Source organism: Nicotiana attenuata, chromosome 12 (genome assembly GCF_001879085.1).
Source record: "Nicotiana attenuata strain UT chromosome 12, NIATTr2, whole genome shotgun sequence".
NCBI lineage: Eukaryota > Viridiplantae > Streptophyta > Magnoliopsida > Solanales > Solanaceae > Nicotiana > Nicotiana attenuata.
In genome coordinates, this window is record NC_032000.1 from 32,627,521 (window position 1) to 32,637,592 (window position 10,072).

Genomic DNA, 10,072 nt, shown 5'->3' on the forward strand with positions numbered 1-10,072 from the left:
CCATCAGATAGATGTTACCTCTCCTAGCATTTGATCTGCAATTCTTGAGGTGCTCCGTCCTGCTTCGGGCTTTTTGGAAATTTGCTCTCTAAGTGGCTTAAAGTTGTTCTAGTGTACATCCCTTTTGTTCAACACCTAAGTGCCAGGACGGTCTTAAGTTAATCATTTCACCCCATGCACTCTCTATCTCGAGGTTGGCTAATGGGGCTATTCAACTATTGTTGTCGATTTTGACGGTAATTTGTTCTTTTTTTTAAAAAAAATTTCACCGAAGAATACTTATACAAATTTTCTCTTTAGCTTTCAGATGCCTGGTCTGCTAGAGACCAAGGTAAAGGTGTTGCTTGTATTTTCTTCTGGGTGATTTATAGTATCTCTTTAGCGGTTTACCTTGGAAAGTTACAAAGAGTTACTCCTTACAATTTATACATATAAAAAACTTTCATGGTCAATATAATGATTTCTTTGATTTTTATGGGTGCACTATTTATGATGGGTGCACTATTAAGAAGTGATGAATCCAGAATATAAATTTTACGGGTTCAACCTTTAATTTTTACGATTGCGTACCCATTGCACATTTGGAATTATAAGTTCATTTTTTTATTTAAAAAAAAATAGTAATTTTCTTATATCTATATATATTTTCCATATTGAAAATATTGAGATCTGTTGAACCCATTGACTATATGCTACATCATACTGCTACTAGTTTTAATATACACATTTTTGTTTAACCATATAAGATTTACAGGGACAAAAGAAGAATAGGAGTTTCAATGTGTTAAATGTAAATCTGAAATCCCCGTTTGAAATCGCCAATAGGAAATGTATTGCATAAATCGTCTGTTTTGTCTCTGAATCTGCTTGTCCTAATTCATCGCTCTTTCCCCGCTACTTAACTACCTACTTAATGGTTCAGATTGGTTCTGCGGTTGGTGGGACTACAAGTGCATTCTATGGGTTCAACCATGGTATGAACCTGTGTTTTGACCATCCTTACTTTCTGTATTTGGTTAACATTTGCGATTCTTCTTGTTAACCGGTTTTCCGTGTCACTTATATACTTTTTTTTCTGAGGTTAAATGCTCTATGTTGATTATAATTTTCTCTATATGGAGCAAATGGATACCGGGGATTCATATGGCTGTCTCCGTCTCTCCGAGTAGCTTGATACTAAGACTTAGTTGTTGTTGTTGTATGCTCTGCTTCATGTGACAACCAAACCATGCTGTAACATGAAATAACTCCACCCATCTGGGTATTGGTCCGGCATACTATCAATCGTTTTGAATTTGAATTCTTTGTGGAAATAAATGAGTAAAAGATACTGATATCTTCATCTGTGAGGGCTAACTTTTGTCCAAGTACTATACTCGTGTTTTGTGCATCTGGAATCCACAGTGAGGTGACAATGTTGCTTGTATGACGATCATGTTAATCTTAACCGACAAGTCCTGTTTATATCTCATTCTTCTGCTTGCAGTGATGCCGATCGTTAGAAGGTGGATAAAGGACCTATGTGGTTGCATTTCCTTGTTGGTGTAAGTTATTCTTTTTTCCTACTTCCTTATGCTGTAATATGTGAGTGTTTAAGGAGACCCAGAAGAAACTTCTAATGATGTATCTGAAAGCTTATAGGTGCTAGCATTCATTGCTACGGCAAAATTTTAAAGCACTATACTAATGTGCCAATTTTCTGAATTCTATCATCAAACACAACCTTGAGTCATAAGTGTTTTACACTATAGTAAAGTATATTTACATACATGACAAAAGTATAGAACATGTAAAGTAAAAACATGATAGATTTACTCCCTTATCAGACAAAAAGGGATTTGATTCACTCGTTCCTATTCTTTAGCTGTCTGTCTCTCTCACTTTTATATTGGTGGTTTACCTGCTATATTTTCACTTTTTCTTTTTGTTTATGCAGGCCCCTCCTGTGATAGTTTTCTCATCTGCATGTGCAGGGCTAGCAGGTTTGAACTTTTTCAAACCTTTATGATTGTCTATTCTATTACAGAGTTTTAAAGCCTTCTGTGAAATAGCCTATTCACTTTAATATGTTCATTATATTTGAATAATTAGAAGAGAGTACTTAGTAGCATTGATGGAGGACAATTTTAGGGCTTTCGTTGCCTTCGGATCGGCATAAAATGAGAGCAAGTTATATTGTTCATGGTGAGTACATCAAGCTAAGAACATGAAGAAAATTGTAGGTTTTAGTGTTGGCAGATTGGTAAGATGGTTAATTCTCTTATGTAAAACTGAAAGCACCAATAAAGTAGAAAAGCTTTCATTACAACGACTCTAAATATTCCATTAATCAGAATATCAGATGAACCTAAGCTGAACATATTAGTGTGTCATCTAAATTGAAACAGAGGGAGTAGTATTTATTTTTTGGAATCAGTTTGTTCTTAGAAAGGATGAAGAGGATATGCCAAGGAGCAGCAGAAATGATCCTTTTTTCTTCCTTTGCTCCTGTAACTAATTTGAATTATGGCAATCCTCAGCTAGATCTGTCTCATGAAATCCTTTGACGATTTGAACCTTATTCATATCGTATTGGTTGGACTAGGATGAGATGATAATGGAAATTTGAATTTTGACAAAGAAAACCTTGGATTCCACTTTCATTTTTTGTCTGCTTGTACCTTTGTGTTGGTTTCTTCGATAGGAGGGAGATCCAAGAAGTTCCCTCCAGTGGAACAAAAACTCGTTTTTGTTACCTATTATTTTATCTAGACTGTGAGTTTGGATACCTTGGCTCTATTCCTTTATTTTGTTCCATTTGGCATGCTTTCCACGGTTGAAACCGTACAGGTGGTGCTGTTCCAGCATTTGCTCAGCTAGCATCTTCGTCTTACCATGCCGCGATTTCATCTTCCTCGTTACCACATACTGCTTCACAAGATGAAAAGATGAGAAAATCTAGAACTTCAACTCTGTAGCCTAAACACTAAAAGGAGATGTATTTGCTATCAGATCCTGTGCATTCTGCAGATCATCTTAGTTGGCTGTAGTTCTCCCTCTCCTGTTTGTTTTACCAGCTTTTGGCTGCATTTAAGATTTCTGCTTTGTTCTGGTGATTATTTTTCGGTCGGATAGAATGTGTTACTTGTCCATGTAATGAGTTATTTATTTTGTAAATTTCAACCTTAATTTTGCAGAAGTAGCAAATATGCTCTTTAAACGAATGTGTCCAGCTCCATTCAACTGCATTTCAGTTGTGAGTCTGATTAATTTCAGCGAAAGACTTTCCTTTTGTCATTAATTTCGCGGCCTGCCTGCGACTTTCTTAGGTGAAAATTACAGAATTTTATGAATTATTGACAATGCATTCCATTTTTTCCTGTTGCCTTGACAACTGGAAAATTGAATGTTCTGACTTTTTACCGTTTGCTTGCTTCTACTAATGTTGGTAGGATACTGCTGTGTCTGTGCTATTACTACAGTTTGCTTGCTTCTACTATTGTGGGAATCAAGGTTGAGATGGTTCGGGCATGTGAAGAGGAGAGACATAGATGCACCGGTCAGGAGGTGTGAGGGGCTGTTCATGGTGGGTCTGAGGAACGGAAGGGGTAGGCCTAAGAAGTATTGGGGAGAGCTTATTAGGCAGGACGTGTTATTAATTTATCTTATCGAGGATATACCCACGATAGGAAGGTGTGGAGTTCGAGGATTAGGGTTGTAAGCTGACAGTTAGTAGTGTGCTTACCAGTAGTACTAGGACTATTTTTGTATTATCTTAGTCATGGTTCTTTATTATTACATGCTGTGTCATTCGCGCTCGTCACTATATTACATTGGTGTCACCATTGTTTGCTACTTGATTGCTTTATCTTATCTCTATTGTTCATTGAGCCGAGGGTCTATCGGAAATAGTCTCTCTATATTTATAAGGTAGGGGTAAGTTCTATACCCCATTTATGGGATTACGTTGTGTTTATTGTAGTTGTTGCTGTTTGCTTGCGCTTCTACTATTGTTGGGAGGATACTAGGATGCAAAAAGGAGCAACAACCTTTCTCCAACAACCTGCTCTTTTTATATTCAATTTATCTTATTGAATTTACTTTTGTTGAGCGTGAAGAGATGCATGTTGAAATGCAGTTGGGATGAAAAGTATGAAGGTAAATTCCTCCCCCCAATGGATTGGAAGGAAAGTTGTTGATAGCTACTTTTTAAGTGGATACATTCCAAGGGAGCAAAATGAAAAAAGAACAGCTGTAGAACTGTTACCCCTTAAGAAAGGGTCACGTAGTAAGATTGATTGTTATGGAGTAGATGGAACATAAGCTAAAGCTTAAATGAGCATGTGAGAAAAGCAATTTTTGCTTCATTGGCAGCCTTAGCGGATAAGGTTGCTTTTCCCTTAACTAGAGATTTCGGGTTCGAGCCTTGGGTATGGAAAAATCTTTGCTAGGGAGTGCTTTCCCCTGTATGTGGTCTTACGCGGTGCGAATTTGAATATACTCGGGTTCCAATGCGGGTAGGCACCGGATGAAAAACTAAAAAAAAGGCCAAATACATAGACATGCATCGCAACTTGGCACCGATTTTCACACGGACACGTAAAGTTTGGCGCTTTCCTATCAGGCACGCAAACATCCTTCCATGTGTGCCAATTAAACACAGACCTGATATCCTGTATTAAAATTTAGAAGCGTGTATGTAAACGTGACTGATGTGTAATATTTAGCTAATAAAAATCCTCCACGTGTCTAAGTAGTCCAGATAAGCTGTATTTGCCTTAAAACAAATTTTCTCACTTCATTTTTATGCTAAATCAAACTCGATTATTAACCCATCTCCCTGTCTTCTATACGATCCCACCATAAAACCCTAAAAAATGTAGGTCGATTATTGTTCTATTTTAATTTTCTTCCATTTTAATTTTCTTCCATCCTTACTAGTGTATTTCATTGTTTAGCCGACTATTACGTGAGATATTTCTTGAGGGGTCAGTTACATGTATACAATCTAGAAGCCCATGTTAATGAGCTACTAATTTTCAGGAATAATCAATGTTTTTAAGTACATGTAAGCTTGTATATTGTTTATAATTATGATTATTTTAGTTATAGTGGTGAATTTGAAATTTTCCTTAAAAAACTAGGATTTTTTGTCTGATTGATAGAATCTGAGCTTGGTATTTTGTCCTTTTATTTTGTTTTGCAGTGAAAATCTTTCTCATGTCTAGTGAATTTATTCAAGCTGATTTCACCATGGTGGTACTTTTACCAATGAAGCCAAGCCAAAATACGTAGATGAATGAGACGTGGAAATCAACGGTAGTGAAGAAGATCACTTTCTGTTGGTTGAATTGCAGTTTTATTCTAAAGATCATGCGTACAATACTGTTGGTGGTTTCAATGTTTTGAACCAAGAGACAAAAGACTTTGTTTTGTTGGAAAAAGACCCTCAACTTTATAATATTGTCTCTCCTTTTAAACCTTTACAGTATTTGAACTTATTTATGAGCATGTTATTATGATCCTTTGCAGTGGAAGGGGTGGTCCCATGTGGTTCTAATGTGGACCGTATGGACCAAACTTTTCAATTATTAGTATTAGGTCTAAGGCAGCACATGTTGGGTCAAACAATATAAGTACAAAAGTACCTGCTGAAGATAACCTAAGTGTGGTTGAAGGGGCCCCAACAATAGAGGTCTTGACACTAGAAGTTGCTATAGTTTTTGAAGACTTAGATGGGATTGAAGATACAACATATCTTGATCTTCTATCAGATCTGGATAGTAGTGAGTCTGAATTGGATGCCATACCTGATATTGATGATAGTGAGGTTGATGAAGAGTTAAGAGAACTAAGAAATGAAAGAAGGAGTAAAAAACAACAGAAAAAAATAGAAAAAAAATCTACTACAACACATGAAGTACCAATAGGAGAAGCTGGGCTAGATAAAGGGTTTGAAGACATTGGCATAAATAAGAGAGACAAATATGCAGGGAACTTAGGTGGGGATGAGGACTATCTTGGTAGTTTAGACCTAGGAAGTGATAATTCTGAGGATGAGTTAGATGTTGAAGCTGAAAGGAGTGTTGATTTACCAACTAGAAGGAGAAGCAAAAAGGTTAGACATGTTACTGTTTTTGAACTTGGGATGGTATTTGAAAATGCTATAGAGTTTAGGAAGGAAACGACCAATTATGCTATTGAGTACAAGGTGCAGCTGAAATTAAAACCAAATGAGAACCATAAAGTGCTTGTGAAGTGCAGAATTGACATATGCAAATGAACACTGTATGCAAGCAAAGACAGAGATTCTGATGACTTCATTATAAATAGGTACCATCCACAGCACAAATGCAATAAGTACACCAAGAATAGGTTATGCACATCTAAATATATTGCATACAAATTTAGGAAAAAAAATATATCTATATCTGATATAAAACTGTGGGAGTTACAAGATCCTATCAGAGACAAGATTCGTTTGTATGTTGAAAAAACTATTTGTTATAGGGTTAAATGTAGGGTTATAAAAGAGTTTAGGGGGAGCTGGAAGATGGAATTTGCAAGATTGTGCGATTATGCTGATATTATCAAGGAGACTAATCCTGGGAGCACTTGCTGGCTCAGAATAGATACACATATTGTACCTGGAAAGAATTTATTTGTATATTTGTACATCTGTTTTGATGCTTTGAAGAAGGGATAGTAGAAGGATGTAGGAAGATTATTGGATTTGATGACTGCTTTTTAAAAGGAGCATGCAAAGGTATAATTAGTGGCAATTGGAAAGAATGAAAATCAACCTATGTTTCCCATAGCATGGGTGGTGGTGGACCAAGAGACCAAGCATTCTTGGATATGGTTTATCAACTTGCTGAAATTACATTTGGATATGGAAAATGGAATTGGATTAACAATGATATCAGAAATGCAAAAGATAGTGTATTTCTATTTCAAATTGTTGTTTTACTTCATTTATTCCTGGTTTATTCATTGTTAGGCATGTTTTTACTTATTATTGAAGGGAATTGTCCCAATAGTTGCAGAGTTACTATCATTTGCTAAATACAAAATGTGTACAAGACATACTTGGTCCAATTGGGCTCAAAATTGGAGAGGTGAAGAAAGAAAAACCAATTCTGGAGATGTGCCAAATCAACATATGAGGTAAAGTTCAAGGAAGAGTTATATGCTTTGGGTTTACTAGGTGGTCTTAAACTGTGTGAAGACTTATTGAAGTACAATAAAGAATATTGGTGCAAGGCTAACTTTAGTGAGTTTTCTAAATGTGATGTTGTTAAGAACAATATATGTGAAATTCTTAACTCTTGGATAGTGGACCTAGACATAAGTCAATTATAACGATGTTGGAGGAAATCAGACACAATAAATGAATAGAAATAATGATATGAGGAACTTTGCGGAGACTTGGATAAGTGACATTTCACCAATAGTAAGGATGATTTTAGAGGAGAACAAGAAATTGTCTAGGAGATGTAAAGTAAGATATAATGTACATGATGGTTTTGAGATTGGAGAAGGTGATAAGAGGTTTATTGTTAATATAGTGGCAAAGACTTGTACTTGTAGATCCTAGATGTTGAGGGGAATACCATGTTAACATGCTGATTGTTCATACTATCACTTAAAACAAGAGCCAGAACATGTTGAATTTTGGTATAGAAAAGAAACAATCCTAAAGGCTTACAAGTATTTTCTTCAACCTAGGCCCAATATGAAGATGTGGCCAGAATCTAACAATCTAGTTATTGAGCCTCCAAAGCCAAAATCAATGCCAGGTATACCAAAAAAATATAGGAGAAAGGCAAAGTATGAGCCCAAAAATGCAAAGTATGGCTGTCCAAGAAAGGGGTGAAGATGACATGTGCAAAATGTCATCACGTAGGACACAATAAGAGAGCCTGCAAATAGAGATAATATATGATTCAATTAAGTCTAAAGTGTTTTACGATTGCACCCTGCTATAGGGCAGCCAACTCAGCCAAGAATACAAAGACAACCTGCTCCATTGTCAATTTGTGATGATGCAACTGTTGTCATCAAATGTAATCCAACACAACCAACTGGTGTAGGCAGGGAAATGAGAAGAGGGAGAGGTATTGGCTTAAGAAATGGAGCACTCCAAACAACTACTTCTAGAGGAAGAGGATCTAAAACCAGTCAAGAAGGCAAATCCACTAACATTAGACAAAAGAGGCTGAGACCTGCAGGATTTGGGATATATACAAACACTGTGGGTGGAGCAACTGTTCTGAATATACGAAACAATAATTTGAAGCAAATTTTATTTTATATTTTATATTAACTGTGACTAATATATGATATTTTTCAGTCTAGTAATCCATCTGAAAGAGTGATATCACATGGGAGATCTCTGAAGAATACAACTGAAACCAATATAGATATTAGATTTAAACCGCATATTCTAAAATGGAATGGCAGACAAGCAGTAACAACTAACCAACTCTAGCGGATAAGTACATCAAGGACTACAAAGACTTCCAGTCAAGAAGACACATCCTTATCTTTTCTGTCAAGCCAAAGGAGTGGAACCAAGTGACTTCATTGTTTAATATGGTTTAGGTGCTTATTTAGTTAAGTATTTGGATATGTAGTAATGACTTCTTGAATAAAAACTTTTTTTTGTATTGTATTGGTGGCTACATGATTAGCCTTTGGTTTAGTTCTTATATTGGCTTCAAGGACATCATGTGCTTTAGCTCTTGTATTTTGGACTTATATTGGCATCATGAACAACCTATTTTGAAGCTCTTTATGAGATTGGTCTTATACATATCAACCTTCATATATTTGTATTTTGGTTTTGTATTGGCATCATTTATCAACAACATTTATACAAATCTTGCAACAGGCAAATATAGTATAAGCCATGTAAAATAGACCCAAAATACCATTATCATTGATTGAATACATAGTCCAAAATTTTGGTACACTTTATGTTCCAATTACAACAGTGACACCATTCCAATTACAACCAGTGATACTGAATACAATGTGTTGTTATTGTAGCCAATACGATCAACCAGTAATACTATTCCAAACCCACAATATAAATATCATAACTAACACCAAGAAATATTTTTTTTCACCTTTTAGCATTAAGTTCAGTTGCATCATTATTTTTGATCTTCTTCAACTACTCCCATATCACCCTTGTAGCTTGATCTGGAAATTAAGGTTCATACCACATAAAAGATTTGCATCCATCCTTCTCATGTGAAAAAAAGACCAAAAAAAGAAAGAATTTGTAAAACCAGCAAATAATGAAGAACAATTCAACAATGAAGATAAATTCATGTGCTTACTTCGTCAATTCTACAGCGATAAAATCAATGACCTGGGTTCTCTCTTACCATGATCAATAGAGCATTGATCCCACAGTGACAAATAATCGGTCCATTATGCAAATTTATTATCCTTTGCGAAATTGAACCAAACCAATCCACTGCCAATTACATCGAGTCACAAAATAATAAAGAGAAAAGGAAGAAAGAAACAGAAGAAAATCATTACTTGTTTGAGCCTTCAGTTACTGGTATGAAACAAGAGAAAGATATTGAGAAAATCTTTGATTTCCTATGTTAGAGACGACCTAGAATTTTTTTAGGGAAAATATGGTAGATTTACGGGTTAGGGAAAACGATTATAAAGAATCCGCATTTTTAACGTTGAAATTCTCCAAGTCAGCAAAAAATCAACCTTCACGCGCCTATTTTGTTAAAGTTCACGCTATATTACAGGTCAACAGTCTATGTTTAATTGTCACACATGGGAGGATGTTCGCGTGCCTAATAGAAAAGAGCCAAATTTTATGTGTCCATGTGAAAATTGGGGCCAAGTTCCTGTGATGACCCGGCCGGTCGTCTCATGAGTTACCGGCCCGTTTTCCCCATTTCTGCTCCTATTTGCTTTGTTCATCTGTGTTTTGAGGTATCGGGTTAGTCGGATTGAATCCGGAATAATTTTGATAAGGTTTGAGACACTTAGTCTCTTTTAAGAAGGCTTAAGTTGGAAAAGTCAACCGGATATTGACTTATGAGTTAGAGGGCTC

The 10,072-nt window shown here is 35.9% G+C and overlaps 1 long non-coding RNA gene and 1 pseudogene across 1 annotated transcript; both read left to right on the forward strand.

The window, feature by feature from the left end:
* On the forward strand, positions 709-3,170 carry LOC109235532 (annotated as a pseudogene).
* Positions 3,227-5,442, forward strand: LOC109235533. The gene is made up of 2 exons (XR_002069400.1): positions 3,227-3,308; positions 5,186-5,442. It is a non-coding gene; the product is annotated as an uncharacterized LOC109235533 (long non-coding RNA).